The following is an 18,375-nucleotide window of genomic DNA, read 5'->3' as shown; positions in this document are numbered from 1 at the left end:
TAACATAGATAATGAAGCAATATCAATACTAAATATATATGCAAGAAGTAGTATAGCATGGAAATTCCTAAAGGAGAAGTTAAGAGAGCTGCAAGAAGAAATAGACAGCAAAAGTATAACAGTGGGAGATTTCAACCTTGCTCTTTCAGAACTAGATAAATCAAACCACAAAATAAATAAGAAAGAAGTTAAAGAGTAAACAGAATACCAGAAAAGTTAGATATGATAGATCTTTGGAGAAAACTGAATAGAGACAGAAAGGAGTACACTTTCTTCTCAGCAGTTCATGGAATCTATACAAAATTGACCATATATTAGGATATAAAAACCTCAAAATCAAATGCAGATAGGCAGAAATAGTAAATGCATTTTTAAGATCATGATGCAACAAAAATTACATTCAATAAAAGGCCAGGGGAAAATAGACCAAAAAGTAATTGGAAACAGAACAATATCATCCTAAAGAATGAATGGGTAAAACAGCAAATCAGACATAATTAATAACTTCACCTAAGAAAATGACAATAACGAGACATCAAACCAAAATTTGTGGGATGCAGCCAAAGTTGTAATAAGTGGAAATTTTATATCTTTAGAGGCTTACTTGCATAAAATAGAGAAAGAGAAGTTCAATGAATTGAGTTTGCAACTAAAAAAGCTAGAAAAAGAACAAATTAAAAACCTCCAATGAAATACCAAACTTGAAATTCTAAAAATAAAAAGAGATTAATAAAATTGAAACTAAAAAATCTATTAAATTAATAAATAAAACTAAGAGTTGGTTTTATTTAAAAAAAACCCAACAAAATAGATAAACTTTTAGTAAATTTAATTAGAAAGAGCAAAGAGCAGAATCAAACTGTTAGTCTTAAAAATGTAAAAGGAAAACTTTTCACCAAATGAAGAGGAAATTAAAGCAATAATTAGGAGTTACTTTGCCCAACTTTATGGCAATAAATTTGATAAGCTAAGTGAAATGGAGGAATACCTACAAAATATAGATTGCCCAGATTAGGAGGAAGAGGAAGAAGGAAGGAAGGAAGAGAGGAGGAAGTAAATTGCTTAAATAGTCGTATTTCAGAAAAAGACATAGAACAAGCTATTAATCAACTCCCTAAGAAAAAAATCCCCAGAACCAGATGGGTTTACGTGTGAATTCTACCAAACATTTAAAGAACAATTAACTCCAATACTATATAAACTATTTGAAAAAATAGGGAATGGAGGATTCCCACCAAATTCCTTTTATGACACAGACATAGTACTGATACCTAAACCAGGTAAGATGAAAAGAGAGAAAGAAAAATATAGACAAATCTCCCTAATGAATATTGATGCTAAAATCTTAAATAAGATATTAGCAAAAAGACTACAGAAAATCATCTCCAAGATAATACACTATGATCAAGTAGGATTTATACCAGGAATGCAGGGCTGGTTCAATATTAGGAAAACTATCAATATAATTGGCCATGTTAATAACCAAATTAACAAAAACCATATGATCATCTCAATAGATGCAGAAAAAGCATTTGATAAAATGCAACATTCATTCCTATTAAAAACACTTGAGAGTATAGGAATAAATGGACTTTTCCTTAAAATAATCAGTAGCATCTATTTAAAACCATCAGTAAGCATCATATGTAATGGGGATAAACTGGAATCATTCCCAATAAGATCAGGGGTGAAACAAGGTTGCCTACTATCACCATTACTATTCGATATTGTATTATAAATGCTAGCTCTGGCAATAAGAGATGAAAAAGAGATTAAAGGAATTAGAATAGGTAATGAGGAAACCAGACTATCACTCTTTGCAGATGATATGATGGTATACTTAGAGAACCTCAGAGACTCAACTAAAAATCTATTAGAAATAATTCACAACTTTAGTAAAGTTTCAGGATGCAAAATAAATCCACATAAATCATCAGCATTTTTATACATCACTAACAAAATCCAACAGCAAGAGATACAAAAAGAAATCCCATTTCAAATAATTGTCGATAGTACAAAATATTTGGGAGTCTATTTGCCAAGGGAAAGTCAGGAAATATATGAGAAAAACTACAAAATACTTTCTACACAAATAAAGTCACATCTAAATAATTGAAGAAATATCAAATGCTCTTGGGCAGGGCAAGAAAATATAATAAAGATGGCAATACTATCTAAACTAATCTATTTATTTAGTGCTAAACTAATCAAACTCCCAAAAAACTATTTTACTGACCTAGAAAAAATAACAACAAAATTCATCTAGAAGAAGAGAATGTCAAAAATTCCAAGGGAACTAATGAAAAAAAAAATCAAATGAAAGTGGCTTAGCTGTACCAGATTTAAAAGTATATTATAAAGCAGCAGTCATCAAAACCATTTGGTACTGGCTAAGGAATAGACAAGTTGATCAATGGAATAGGTTAGGTTCACAGGACAAAATAGTCAATATGACAAGTTTGACAAACCCAGAGACCCCAGCTTTTGGGATAAAAATTCACCTTTTGACAAAAACTACTGGGAAAATTGGAAACTAATATGGCAGAAACTAGGCATTGACCCACACTTAACTCTGTATACCAAGATAAGGTCAAAATGGGCTCATTATCTAGGCATAAAGAATGATATAAATAAATTAGAAGAACATAAGATAGTATACCTCACAGATCTGTGGAGGAGGAAGGAATTTGTGACCAAAGAAGAACTAGAGATCGTTATTGATTACAAAATAGATAATTTTGATTATATTAATTTAAAAGTTTTTTTTAACAAACAAAACTAATACAGACACGATAATGGCCTCATTTCCAAAATATATGGAGAACTGACTCAAATTTAAAAGAAATAAAGCCATTCTCCAACTGATAAATGGTCAAAGGATATAAACAGACAATTTTGAGATGAAGAAATTGAAACTATTTATAGTCACATGAAAAGATGCTCCAAATCATTATTGATCAGAGAAATGCAAATTAAGACAACTCTGAGATACCACTACACATCTCTCAGATAGGCTAAAATGACAGGATAAGATAATGACTAATGTTGGAGGGGATGTAGAAAAACTGGGACACTGATACATTGTTGGTGAAACCGTGAATGAATCCAACCATTCTGGAAAGCAATTTGGAACTATGCTCAAAGAGTTACCAAACTGCATAATCTTTGACCCAGCAGTCTTACTACTGGGCTTATATCCCAAAGAGATCTTAAAGGAGGGAAAGGGACCCACATGTGCAAAAATGTTTGTGGCAGTCTTTTTCATAGTGGCTAGAAACTGGAAACTGAATGGATGCCCACCTATTAGAGAATTGGTGAATAAATTATGCTATATGAAAGTTATGGAATATTACTGTTTTGTAAGAAATGACCAACAGGATGATTTCAGAGAGGCCTGGAGAGACTTACACGAACTGATGCTAAGTGAAGTGAGCAGAACCAGGAGATCATTGTATATGGCAACAACAAGAGTATATGATGATCAGTTCTGATGAACGTGGCTCTCTTCAACAGTGAATTGATTCAGACAAGTTGCAATTGTTTAGCAATGAAGAGAGCCATCTACACCCAGGGAGAGGACTGTTGGAACTGAATGAAGATCACAACATAGCATTTTCACTCTTTCTGTTGTTGTCTGCTTGCATTTTTGTTTTCCTTCTCAGGTTTTTTTTTTTCCTAGATGCAATTTTTTCTTGTGCAGCAAGATAACTGTATGGATATGTATACAAACATTGGATATAATATATATTTTACATGTATTGGAATTCCTACCATCTAGGGGAGGAGGTGGGGGAAGGAGGGGAAAATTTGGAAGAAAAGGTTTTGCAAGGGTCAGTGTTGAAAAATCAGCCATGCATATGTTTTGTAAATAAAAAGCTATATTAAAAAAAAAGAATGATACCATAAATGAATTAGGAGAAAAAAGGGTAATTTACCAATGAGATCTTTGGAAAAGTGGGGAATTTATGACCAAAGAAAAACTAGAAAATATTATAAAAGGCAAAATGGATGACTTTGATTATACTAAATTTAAAAGGTTTTGCACAAACAAAACCAAGAGAAATGAGATCACAATGGGAGTACAAAGCTGGGGAAAAAACCTTTACTGCCAATATTCCTGATAAAGGTCTCATTTCTAAAATATTTAAAGAACTGTTGTCAAATGTATAAGTATATTCGTCATTCCCCAATTGATAAATTGTCAAAGGATATGAACAGACAGTTTTCAGATGACAAAATTAAAGCCATTTATGGTTATATGAAAAATGCTCCAAATCACTATTGATTAGAGAAATGTAAATTAAAACAACACAAGTATCACCTTACCTCTCACCTATCAGCCTGGCTAAGATGACAGGAAAATATAATAATAAATGTAGGAGGGAACATGGGAAAACTGGGACATTAATGCATTGTTGGTGTAGTTGTGAAATGATCAAACCATTCTGAAGAGCAATCTGGAACGATGCCCCAAAAGCTCTAAAACTGTGCATATCCTTTGATTCAACAGTGCCATTACTGGTTCTGCATCCCAAGGAAATCATAAAAGAGGGGAAAAGATCCACATGTGCAAAAATGTTTTGTAGCAGCTCTTTTTGTGGTAGTAAAGAATTGGAAAAGAAGTGGATGCCCCTCAATTGGGGAATGGCTGAAAGCTGTAGTACATTAAGGCAATGGAATATTAATGTTCTATAAAAATGAAGAATAAGCTGATTATAGAAAGGCCTAGAAACATTTATATGAACTAATGCTGAGTGAAACAAGCAGAACCAGGAATATAATGTACACAGTAACAGCAAGATATGCAGTGGTCAACTATGAAAGGCTTGATTCTTGTCAGTGTTCAGTGGCTCAAAACAGTCCCAGAACACATTGGACAGAAAATGCAATTTACAGCCAGAAAAAGATCTAAGGAGACTGACTATAAATCAACACATGCTAATGTTCAATTCTTTTTTCTGTTTTTTAAAATTTTTCCCTATGGTTTTCCTCTCATTCTGTCATTATTCTCTCTCAACATGGTTTATAATGCAATGTGTATAAAAATAAATAAACTTAGTACAATAAAAACAAGAAAAAAATAAAAAATAATGTATGCATTTAATTTTTTTTAGCAGTACATGGAACCTAAAAAAAATTTACCATATATTAGGAAAATCAAATGCAGAAAGGCAAAAATAGTAAAAAGCATGTTTTTAAGATAATGTTGCAATAAAAATTACATGTAATAAAGGGCCAGGGAAAAACAGACCAAAAATTAGTTGGAAACTAAATAATCTAATTCTAAATGATGAGTGGGTAAAACAATAAATCATAGACACAATAGATAAATTCATGCAAAAGAATGACAATACTGAGAAAGCACAACAAAATTTATGGGATTCAGAGAATGTAGTTTTTAGGAGAAATTTTATAACTACAGATGTTTACTTGCATAAAATAGAGAAAGAAAAGTTCAATAAAATGGGTATGCAACTTAAAAAAGTGAGAAAAAAGAACAATGAAAAACCCAATTAAATATCAAATTTGAAAATAAAAGGGGAAATTAATAAAATTGAAAATAAGAAAAATACTGAACTAATAAACAAAATCAAAAGTTAGTTTTATGAAAATCGCAACAAAATAGACAAACCATTAATTAGATAATTTAATTTAATTAAATAATTTAGTTAATTTAATTAGAAAAAGGAAAGAAGAAAATCAAATTGTGAGACAAAATACAAACAGAGGAAATCTCAAAAGGTGAGATGAATTGATTTCAAGCCCAAAGTGGCTTCTTGAAAGTACTTATAGGGGGCGGAGCCAAGACGGCGGAGAAGACACACGCGACTTTCTAAGCTCTTCTCTTACCCTCTTTTTCAATATTATATCGAGCCACAAAAATAGTCTTGACTGCTACAATTCGTAAAGATAAGAAGTAGAACAACTCACCAGTGGAAGAAAATCTGCACTCTCGCCAAAAAAGGTTGGTTCCGGGGCCAGGGGAGAGATCGGCGCAGACTGGGAGAGAAATTAGGTTGCGAGTAGAGTCTCAAACCGAGGGTGAAGGCACAGATCTCAGCACAAGAGCGCAGCCCCAACCCGCAGTACGGGCTTTTCCTTGGGGCAGTTGTGATCCTGCACGGCAGGAGGACGCAGCCCGGGTTAGCCTCCAATCTGCGCAGTGGGGAGCTCGGCTTGGGGCCACAGAGCTTTTCCAGGGCCGATTAGCATCAGGCAGAGACGCTGGGCAGAGTTTGTGGCGGTCTGCGGTCTGCGGTCAGCTGCTAATACTCACAGTCTCACAAGAGGCTCCGGCCTGGGTCAGTGACACTTTCACCCCTAGTCTCTAGCCGAGGGCAATCGCTAACCCACACAGCCCAACTGGGCACTTCAATAACTCGGCCAGTGCTGAATCCACTTCCTGTTGGGGGAAGGGAAAACTCTCACTCGGAGCACTCCCATACCTCGGAGCCCGAAATCGGTTTACATCTCTCCCTGCTCTGCAGAGGAAGCTGGTAACCCCCTTGCCTAGGAGACCTACCCTAAAGGCTTTAAAACATGAATAAAAAGATGAAAAGAACGATCGACAGATTCTATGCAGAACAAGAGCAGGTCAGCAAACCTGAAGAGACCTCAAACAGCAAAAATGCATCAGACTGTCCTCCTTTACATGATGCTCTCATAGAAGAGACCATTAAAAGTCCCAAAGAGAGTTAGAAGATAAATGGGGAAAGGAAAGAGAAGCCTTACAAGAGAGCAACAACTTCCTGAAATACGAATTGGAAAAAATAAAGAATTCCCAGGAAGTGCAGGGAAACAAAATTGGTGAATTGGAAAAAATAAAAAAATCTCAGGAAAGTAAGAATTGTGAATTGGAAAAAATAAAGAATTCACTAGAAAGTAGGATTTGTGAATTGGAAAAGACAAAGAACTCGCAAGAAAGTAGGATCCGTGAATTGGAAAAGACAAAGAACACGCAAGAAAGTAGGATCTGTGAATTGGAAAAAGAAAATAATTCACTAAAAAAAAAAATTAGTGAAATGGAAAAAAATTCCACAGACCAAAACAATACATTCAAAAACTCAATTGGACATATACAGAAAGAAGTAAAAAAAGCTAATGAAGAAAATAATTCTTTAAAAATTAGAACTGAACAAATTGAAACTAATGATTCATTGAGACAGCAAGAATCAGTCAAGCAAAAACAAAAAAATGACAAACTGGAAAAAACCATGAATTATCTACTTGCAAAAACGACAGACTTGGAAAATAGATCTAGGAGAGATAATCTGAGGATTATTGGACTTTCTGAAAACTATGATGAAAAAAAGAGCCTAGATACTATTTTACAAGAAATCATCAAAGAGAACTGCCCAGATGTAATAGAATCAGAAGGTAAAATAGGCATTGAAAGAATTCATCGAACACCTTCTGAAAGAAACCCTAAAATAAAAACCCCAAGGAATATTGTGGCAAAATTTCAGAACTATCAGATTAAGGAAAAAATTTTACAAGCAGCCAAAAAAAAACCATTTAAATACCGAGGTGCCACAATAAGGATCACCCAAGATCTGGCTGCCTCTACATTAAAGGAAAGAAGGGCCTGGAATATGATATTCCGAAAGGCACAAGAACTTGGGATGCAGCCAAGAATAAACTACCCAGCTAAGCTGAGCATTTTCTTCCAGGGAAGAAGATGGACATTTAATGAAACAAATGAATTCCATTTGTTTCTGAAGAAAAAACCAGAACTAAACAAAAAATTTGATCTCCAAGAATAGAACTCAAGAGATGCAGAAAAGTTAAAATTACTCTTGAGAATTGTATTTCTGTTGTGGATATACAAAAAGAATACATGTATAATTTGATTGTACTGATATAACATAAAAAAGGGAAGTAGATATGGAAAAGGGATGATGGCAGAATAAGGTGGGAAGGAGGGATAAAAAGAGGGAAACCACATCCCACAAAGAGGCTAAGGAAACTTATCATATCTGAGGGAATTTAGAGAGGGGGAGGAACATTGTGTGAATCTTACTCTCATCAGAGTTGGCTCAAAGAAAAAATAATTGACATTTGTTTTAGAGAAAATTCTCTCTCGCCTCATTAAAAACGGGGGAGAGGAAAAGGGAAAAGAAAAAGAGTAATAAGGGAAGGAAGGGGGAAAGACTCAAAGGGGGGGAGGGAGGGATTATAAAGAGGATAAGTATCGTGATACAAGAGGGGTACATAAGTTTAAAAGGGGGAAAGAGGGTTGGGGGAGGCAAGAATAAGTAAAGCACAATCTGGGGTTATTAGGATGGCAGGAAATACAGATTTAGTAATTCTAACCGTAAATGTGAATGGGATGAACTCCCCCATAAAGAGGAGGCAGATAGCAGACTGGATCAAAAGTCAGAACCCTACAATATGTTGTTTACAAGAAACACATTTAAAGCAGGGGGATACATATAGAGTAAAGGTAAAAGGCTGGAGCAAAATCTATTATGCTTCAGGTGAAGTCAAAAAAGCAGGGGTAGCCATCCTTATCTCAGATCAAGCAAAAGTAAAAATTGATCTAATTAAAAGAGATAAGGAAGGAAACTACATCCTGCTAAAGGGTAGCATAAACAACGAAGCAATATCAATATTAAACATATATGCACCAAGTGGTATGGCACTCAACTTCCTAAAGGAGAAGTTAAGAGAGTTGCAAGAAGAAATAGACAACAAAACTGTAATAGTAGGAGATCTCAACCTTGCACTCTCAGAATTAGACAAATCAAACCACAAAACAAATAAGAAAGAAATTAAAGAAGTAAATAGAATATTAGAAAAATTAGGTATGTTGGATCTTTGGAGAAAATTGAATGGAGATAGAAGGGAATATACTTTCTTCTCAGCAGTTCATGGAACCTATTCAAAAATTGACCATATATTAGGACATAAAGACCTCAAAATTAAATGCAAGAAAGCAGAAATAGTAAATGCTTTCTTTTCAGATCATGATGCAATAAAAACTACATTCAACAAAAAGTTAGGGGGAAATAGACCAAAAAGTAATTGGAAACTAAACAATCTCATCTTAAAGAATGATTGGGTGAAGCAGCAAATTATAGATACAATTAATAATTTCACTCAAGATAATGACAATGATGAGACATCATACCAAAATTTGTGGGATGCAGCCAAAGCGGTAATAAGAGGGAATTTTATATCCTTAGAGGCTTACTTGAATAAAACAGAGAAAGAAAAGATTAATGAATTGGGCTTGCAACTAAAAAAACTAAAAAAAGACCAAATTAAAAACCCCCAATCAAATACTAAATTGGAAATTCTAAAATTAAAAGGAGAAATTAAAAATATTGAAAGTAAAAAAACTATTGAACTAATTAATAAAACTAAGAGTTGGTTCTATGAAAAAGCCAATAAAATAGATAAGCCTTTGGTAAATCTGATTAGAAAAAGGAGGGAGGAAAATGAAATTAGTAGTCTTAAAAATGAAAAGGGAGAACTTTCCACCAATGAAGAGGAAATTAGAGAAATAATAAGGAGTTATTTTGCTCAACTTTATGCCAATAAATTTGATAACCTAAGTGAAATGGATGACTACCTCCAAAAATATAGACTTCCCAGACTAACAGAGGAGGAAGTAAATTGCTTGAATAGTCCCATTTCAGAAAAAGAAATAGAACAGGCAATTAAACAACTCCCTAAGAAAAAATCCCCAGGACCAGATGGATTTACATGTGAATTTTACCAAACATTTAAAGAACAATTGGCCCCAATGCTATATAAATTATTTGATAAAATAGGGAATGAAGGAGTCCTACCAAATTCCTTCTATGACACAGACATGGTACTGATACCTAAACCAGGTAGGCTGAAAACAGAGAAAGAAAATTATAGACCAATCTCCCTAATGAATATTGATGCTAAAATCTTAAATAAGATATTAGCAAAAAGACTACAGAAAATCATCTCCAAGATAATACACTATGATCAAGTAGGATTTATACCAGGAATGCAGGGCTGGTTCAATATTAGGAAAACTATCAATATAATTGGCCATGTTAATAACCAAATTAACAAAAACCATATGATCATCTCAATAGATGCAGAAAAAGCATTTGATAAAATCCAACATCCATTCCTATTAAAAACACTTGAGAGTATAGGAATAAATGGACTTTTCCTTAAAATAATCAGCAGCATCTATTTAAAACCATCAGTAAGCATCATATGTAATGGAGACAAACTGCAACCATTCCCAATAAGATCTGGAGTGAAACAAGGTTGCCCACTATCACCGTTACTATTTAATATTGTATTAGAAACGCTAGCTATAGCAATAAGAGCTGAGAAAGAGATTAAAGGAATAAGAATAGGCAATGAGGAAGCCAAATTATCACTCTTTGCCGATGACATGATGGTATACTTAGAGAACCCCAGAGATTCTGCTAAAAAGTTATTAGAAATAATCCACAACTTTAGCAAAGTTGCTGGTTATAAAATAAACCCACATAAGTCATCAGCATTCTTATATATCACTAACAAAATCCAACAGTCAGAGTTACAAAGAGAAATTCCATTTAAAGTAACTACTGATAATATAAAATATTTAGGAATCTATCTGCCAAGGGAAAATCAGAAACTTTATGAGCAAAATTACAGACCACTTTTCACACAAATTAAGTCTGATCTAACCAATTGGAAAAATATTAAATGCTCTTGGATAGGGCGAGCAAATATAATAAAGATGACAATATTACCTAAACTAATCTATTTATTTAGCGCTATACCAATCAGACTCCCAAAAAACTATTTTAATGACCTAGAAAAAATAACAACAAAGTTCATATGGAAAAACAAAAGGTCAAGAATTTCAAGGGAATTAATGAAAAAAAAATCAAATGAAGGTGGCTTAGCTGTACCAGATCTAAAATTATATTATAGAGCAGCAGTTACCAAAACTATTTGGTATTGGCTAAGGAATAGATTAGTTGATCAGTGGAATAGATTAGGTTCAAGGGATAAAACAGTCAACAAATATAGCAACCTAGTCTTTGACAAACCCAAAGATCCCAGCTTTTGGGATAAGAACTTACTGTTTGATAAAAATTGCTGGGAAAATTGGAAACTAATATGGCAGAAACTAGGCATTGATCCATACTTAACGCCGTACACCAAGATAAGGTCAAAATGGGTTCATGACCTAGGCATAAAGAATGAAATTATTAATAAATTAGAGGAACATAGGATAGTTTACCTCTCAGACCTGTGGAAGGGGAAGGTCTTTATGACCAAAGCAGAACTAGAGATCATTACTGATCACAAAATAGAAAATTTCGATTATACCAAACTGAAAAGTTTTTGTACAAACAAAACTAATGCAGACAAGATTAGAAGGGAAGCAATAAACTGGGAAAATATTTTTACAGTCAAAGGTTCTGATAAAGGCCTCATTTCCAAAATATATAGAGAATTAACTCTAATTTATAAAAAATCAAGCCATTCTCCAATTGAAAAATGGTCAAAGGATATGAACAGACAATTCTCAGATGAAGAAATTGAAACTATTTCTAGTCATATGAAAAGATGCTCCAAGTCATTATTAATCAGAGAAATGCAAATTAAGACAACTCTAAGATACCACTACACACCTGTCAGATTGGCTAAGATGACAGGAAAAAATAATGATGATTGTTGGAGGGGATGCGGGAAAACTGGGACATTGATGCATTGTTGGTGGAGTTGTGAACGAATCCAACCATTTTGGAGAGTAGTTTGGAACTATGCTCAAAAAGTTATCAAACTGTGCATACCCTTTGATCCAGCAGTGTTACTACTGGGATTATATCACAAAGAGATTATAAAGAAGGGAAAGGGACCTGTATGTGCACGAATGTTTGTGGCAGTCCTTTTTGTAGTGGCTAGAAACTGGAAACTGAATGGATGTCCATCAGTTGGAGAATGGCTGAATAAATTGTGGTATATGAAAATTATGGAATATTACTGTTCTGTAAGAAATGACCAACAGGATGATTTCAGAAAGGCCTGGAGAGACTTACACGAACTGATGCTGAGTGAAATGAGCAGGACCAGGAGATCATTATATACTTCAACAATACTAGATGATGACCAGTTCTGATGGATCAGGCCATCCTCAGCAACGAGATCAACCAAATCATTTCTAATGGAGCAGTAATGAACTGAACTAGCTATACCCAGAAAAAGAACTCTGGGAGATGACTAAAAACCATTACATTGAAGTCCCAATCCCTATATTTATGCACACCTGCATTTTTGATTTCCTTCACAAGCTAATTGTACAATATTTCAGAGTCTGATTCTTTTTGTACAGCAAAATAACGTTTTGGTCATGTATACTTATTGTGTATCTAATTTATATTTTAATATATTTAACATCTACTGGTCATCCTGCCATTTAGGGGAGGGTGTGGGGGGGTAAGAGGTGAAAAATTGGAACAAGAGGTTTGGCAATTGTTAATGCTGTAAAGTTACCTATGTATATATCCTGTAAATAAAAGGCTATTAAATAAAAAAAAAAGAAAGTACTTATAAAAGACTAAAAAGGAATATAAGAGAAAAAGAAGAAAAAATGAGGGAAGACATAAGAGGTATGCAAGAGAAAGTCAACAGCTTGGAAAAGGAAAGCAATTTCTGAAAAATTATAATCAGCCAAATGCAAAAAAATGCAACTGAAGAAATCAAAATCTTTAAAAAAACACACACACAAGAGGCCAAATGTAAAAACAACAACAACAAAAAAAAAGAGAGAAAAAACTACATCCAATGAAGAAAACAGCACCTTGAAAAGGAGAATTGATTGTGTAGTAAAAGAGAAAGAAAAGCTAAACCCAAAAAAACTAGAATAGGGCAAATGGAAGTTTATGGCTTTATGAGACACCAAGAATCAGTCAAGCAAACTACAAAGAAGAGACAAATTGGAAGAAAATGTAAAATACTTCACTGGAAAAACTACCAACCCAGAAAATAGACCCAGAAGAGATCATTTAAAAATTATAGGTCTGCCTGAAGGCAATGACCAAAAAAAGAGCCTGAATAGCACTCTTCCAGAAATCATCAAAGAAAAATGCCCTGATATCCTGGGACCAGATGAAGAAATACTCTCTGAAAGAATCCCTTAATCACTTTCAAAAAGGGAAAACAAAAAGCTATTATTTTAAAAAAGAGAAAATAACAGTCTTAATTTAAGTCATTACACTCTATACCACTGTGTTATGTACAAAATTATCACAAATAGCTAAGCAGCTTTTCAATAAATAAACAGAAAACTTAAAAAAATTATTTTATTTCTGTAATCACCTCAATCCCTTCCGTGTTGAAGAATTCATCTGCTGCTGAATCTGAAATAGTGAAAAAAGTACATGATTTGTTTCTCTTCTAATTTTTATGGTATAATCTTTAATATTCAGATCACGTATTCATTTTAAATTAATTATGGAATACGTTATATTAGTCTAAGCATTTTTTTACCATACTGACTTTCCCTTTTCACAGAAATTTTTCTCAAATAGGAAGCTGTTTCCAAATTAAAGTTTTTTGATAACAAACATAGAGTTATTAACTGTCAATAACTGATTCTTCCTTGCTTAGTCTATTTTATTAATCTATATTTCTATTTCTTTAACTAGTAACCAATGGTTTAATGATTGTACTTCATAATGTATTTTGACCTAGAGCTATTTGCCCCCTTTATTTGTGCCTTTTTTCATCATTTATTTTCACATTTTTTGCTCCTACAAATTAATTTTCATATTATGTTATCATGTTCTGGAAAGGTTTATTTTCATAGTTTAATATATAAAACATTTACATAATAAATCAATTTGGCTTCTGTTACACTATTCACCAGATATTAACACTGTCCTTTGGTTTTTAAGAGAATTTGGTAAATGTGTCTCTAAAAGAATTGTGTATGCCTTCTTAGATTGAGGAGGCAACTCCCGGGGCAGTGGATAGCCTGGAGTTGGGAGCACTCCTCTTCCAGAGAGCAGATCCAGCTCAGACATATACTAGCACACTGACCCTGGCCACGGGACCTGTGCCTCAGCTTCTTCACCTGTCAAATGGGCTAGACATGGACATGACACACACTCCAGTATCTTCACCAAGACACCACTGATGGGGTCAAAAAGCACCATGGAAATGAGCGATCAGCACCCCAAATGAGGGACAGCTCTGAAAGGGATCCTGCCTTGTTCCTAGCTGTCAGGGGCCTTGGAGACTCTCCCTTCTCTACTCTGACCTCTGACCTCTCTGGCCTCCTTTAAGCCCCAATCTGTTAATTACTTCCATCCAACTCAAAAGGCAGACAGATTGCTTTCTATATATCTCTTTGCATACTGTCTCCACTGTTAGACTGTGAGCCTCCTGAGATAAGGGACTATCTTTTTATGCTTTGTGTATCCTCAGCCTTCTGCCAGGACTTAGCACACAGTAGGTGCTTAATAAATGCTTCCTGCTTCTTTAACAGGCACTCAAAGCAATGCCTAAAAGACCAGCCAGATACGGTCATTGACAGTAACGGATATGGAACGTGGGGCATGAATGTGCACGTCCTATTAAGGAGCTAAAGTAGGATGGAATGTTAGCCTTGGTCTCATGGTGTAGTGGTTATCATGGCTGCTTGGCACGACCAATGGTTACCTTTACCCCTCTTACTTACTTGTCTAATTAGAGTGGATAGCAAACACTTATAAACATGTTTTTTCCTCACCTCTTTTTCCTCACCTATCCAATCCCCTGCTTCTCCTACATTCATTCATTTGGTTTCTGGAAAAGTTCTTCAATTTCATGTAATCAAAACCATCTATTCTATTGTCAAATGATATGTACAATTTCTAGAAGAAATTAAAAACTTTTTGAGTCATAAAAACAATGTTCTACATCACAAATTACCGCAGCCCTAAGGTATCACTCCACACCTCACAGATTGGCTGAGATCACAGAGCACATTCACCATAAATGTGGCAGGGGATGTGGGGAAACTGGCACATAATACATTGTTGGTGGAGTTGTCAGATGATCCAACCATTCTGCAGAGAATTAGGCTGAAGGGCTATCAAACTGCTCAGACGCTTTGATCCAGCTGGGCTCCTGCTGGGTCTGTGTCTCCAAGAGATCATACAGGAGGGAAAAACAAACATACACATGCAAAAATGTGTGTAGCAGCCCTTTTAGTAGTGCCAAAGAATGGGAAAATGAGTAGATGATCATCCACTAGGATACGGCAAAATAAGTTAAGGGATATGAAATTAATGCAATATTGAGATTTATCAAACATTGTGAAGAAACTGACAATAGAAAGCCCTGACAAGGTTTACACAAATATGCTCAGAAGCATGACTAGGAGGGCAGGATCCAGGTCAAGCCCCAGAGGCAAATTCTGCAAGTCCAGTCTGTTTCCTGGAAAGAGGAAGGAACACTACCCCGTGCTGTGAGCAAAACCCCAAATGAAGGGCCCCTGTGCTCAATGTGGCACAGGAAGTTTGGGACAGACCTCCCACCCTCTTGACCCTAAGAGCACACTTTAACCATGCAATTAAAAAAGAGGAAATACCAAGAGCAGGGGAACAAAAATGAACAAGAAACAGAAAAGAAAATGACCACAGAAAGCTGCTATAGTGACGGGTAAAATCAAGACACCAACACAGATGAGGACAAAATGCCCACAGAGGAAATCTATGAGAGTGAGATGAGTTTATCTCTAGCCCAAAGAGACTTCTTGAAAGTGGTCATAAAAGACTGTTAAAAAAAGGAAATAAGACAGGCAGGAAAAATGGGAAAAGACATGAGAGGTATGCAGCAGAGAATCAACAGCATGGAAAGAGAAGGCAAATCCTGAAAAAGCAAAATCAGCCACAGGCAAAGAAATCCACTGAAGAGAGAAATCCCTTAAAAAAATCACTGGCCAAATCGAAAAAGGAAAGCAACACCTTGGACAGTAGCATTAATCACATGGTAAAGGAGACACAATCACTAACTAAACAAAATCACACATTCCCAACTAAAATGGGCAAATGGACCCTAATGACTAGGAGATATCAAGAATCAGACCAACTGCAAAGAAGGAAAAAATGGAAGAAAGTGAAAAATACCTCATTAGAGCAAAAGCCGACTTAGAAAATAGATCTAGGAGTGGCAATTTCAAAATTACTTGTCCACCTGATGGCGCTGGACAAAAAAAAAGGACCTTGGATAGCATTGTTGTAGAGATAATCAAGGTTAACTGCCCAGAAATATTGAAACCAGAGTCCTAAACAGTCACTGAAAAAATCCATTGATCACCTCCAGAAAGAGAAAATAGAGAGAGTATAACTTAAAAAAAATAAAGGACAAAGAAATAAATTTCAGCCTTATTTTAATGTTACATATAGATTAGGCTTAAAACACCACTGTGGTATGTATAAAATTATCACATACAGTTAAGTTAATTTTCATTAAACAAACAGAAAACTTTTTAAAAAGTCATCTATTTCCTTTTTTGTACTCACCTCAATCCCTGCTTTGCCTAAGAATTTATCTGCTCTGCAACCTAAAACTGTGACAACTTCATGATTTGGGTCTCTTCTAATTTTTGATGGTATAATCTTTAATATGCAGGTCATGTACCCATTTTGATTTCATTGTGCCCTATGTTATACCATATTAGCCTACACCTAATTTTTCCCACACCGCTTTTTCTGGTTCCCCAGCAATTTCGATAACCTAGCAAGTTGTTTCTGAAATAAAGTGAGTTTGTTGATTTATCAGCTACTGGGCACTGAATTTCACTATTTCAGAGTTGTCTGTGCTTCATCTCTTTTGATGATCTGTTTGTTTCTATTGTTTAACCAATATCAAATGATTTTGGTGACTGCTGTTCATTAAGTAGTTTGAAAACTGGAGATGGTTGCCCACTTTATTCCTCCCCTTTTTTCATTATTGCCTTTGCTATCTTTTGTTCTTCCAGATAAATATTCATCTATATTTATCAAGTTCCGGAAGCATTATTTTCACAGTTCTATTGAGAAAGCATTTACAGGGTATATCAATGTCTGTTCTATGGCCGTGAACTCCAGATATTTGTGCTGTTCTCTATTTTTTTTTAGAAAATGTGGTAAATGTGTCCCTACAAGTATTGTGTATGCCTTATTAGACTGAGGGGGCAACTCCTGGGGCAGTGGATAGCCTGGAGTCAGGAGCATTGCTCCTCCAGAGAGCAGATCCAGCTCAGACACTTGCTAACACACTGACTCTGGTCAAGTGACCTGCCCCTGCATGCCTCAGCTTCCTCACCTGTCAAATGGGCAGGAGAAGGCCATGACAAACACTCCAGTATGCCTGCCCAGAAACCGCAGGTGAGGTCAAAAAGCACCATGGAAATGACCGATCAGCACCCCAAATGAGGGACAGCTCTCAAAGGGATCCTGCTTTGCTCCCAGCTGTCAGGGGCCTGGGAGGCTCTCCCTCCTCTGCTCTGACCTCTGACCTCCCTGGCCTCTTTTAAGCCCCAACCAAGATCCCACCTTCCACAGGAAGCCTTCCCTAAGCCCCTTAATTCTAGTGTCTCCCCTCTGTTCATTGTTTCCGAGTCAACGGGCAGACAGATTGCCTTGTATATATCTTTTTGGATGCTGTCTCCCCGCTTAGATTGGGAGCCCCCTGAGATCGGGGACTGTCTTTTTGCTCTTTGTGTATCCTCAGCCTTCCGCCAGGACCTAGCACATGGTAGGTGCTAAATAAATGTTTCCTGCTTCTTTAACAGGCACTCAGAGTCCCAGAGAACGACCAGTTACAACGGCCACTGACAAGGAATTCGAACTCTCCAGTGAATCTGCATAAGGTGTATAAGACCCAATGGAGACCCCAGTACCAGGCCAGGTTCCATAGTGTAGTGGTTATCACGTCTGTTTCACGCACTGAAGGTCCTGGGTTCGATTCCCAGTGGGGCCAAAGGTCTAGCCTTTTCCTGCACCTTCTCTAAAATGTAATGACCTCATCAAATCCTCATCAAATACATTTTCTGCAAAGATATTTTTTTCTCTCAATTAACCACTCCTTTCTTTTCCTACATGCATTCATTTTGTTGATGTAAAACTTTTTCCATTTCATGTAATCAAAATCCTCTATTTTATTGTCAAAGAAAATGACCAATTTCAGAAGAAATTAAAACCATTTGTTGTCATGTGAAAAAATGCTCTAAGTCACTACTGATTAGAGAAATAAAGATTAAGGCAACTCTGAGACACCAATACACACCTCTCAAGTTGGCTCATATGACAGGAAAACATTAAAAATGTGGCAGGGAAGGTGGGAAACAAATCGGTAACACTAATGCATTGTTGGTGGAGTTGTGTAAGTGATCCAACCATTCTGGAGAGTGAT

The 18,375-nt window shown here is 35.5% G+C and overlaps 1 non-coding gene across 1 annotated transcript; it reads left to right on the top strand.

The window, feature by feature from the left end:
• The first annotated feature begins 17,870 nt into the window (after window positions 1–17,870).
• TRNAV-CAC lies at window positions 17,871–17,943 on the top strand. Its single transcript has one exon. It is a non-coding gene; the product is annotated as a tRNA-Val (tRNA).
• Window positions 17,944–18,375: the final 432 nt, after the last annotated feature.

The sequence above is a fragment of the Sarcophilus harrisii genome, chromosome X (genome assembly GCF_902635505.1).
Source record: "Sarcophilus harrisii chromosome X, mSarHar1.11, whole genome shotgun sequence".
NCBI classification, from domain to species: domain Eukaryota; kingdom Metazoa; phylum Chordata; class Mammalia; order Dasyuromorphia; family Dasyuridae; genus Sarcophilus; species Sarcophilus harrisii.
This window is presented reverse-complemented; position numbering and strand designations above follow the sequence as displayed.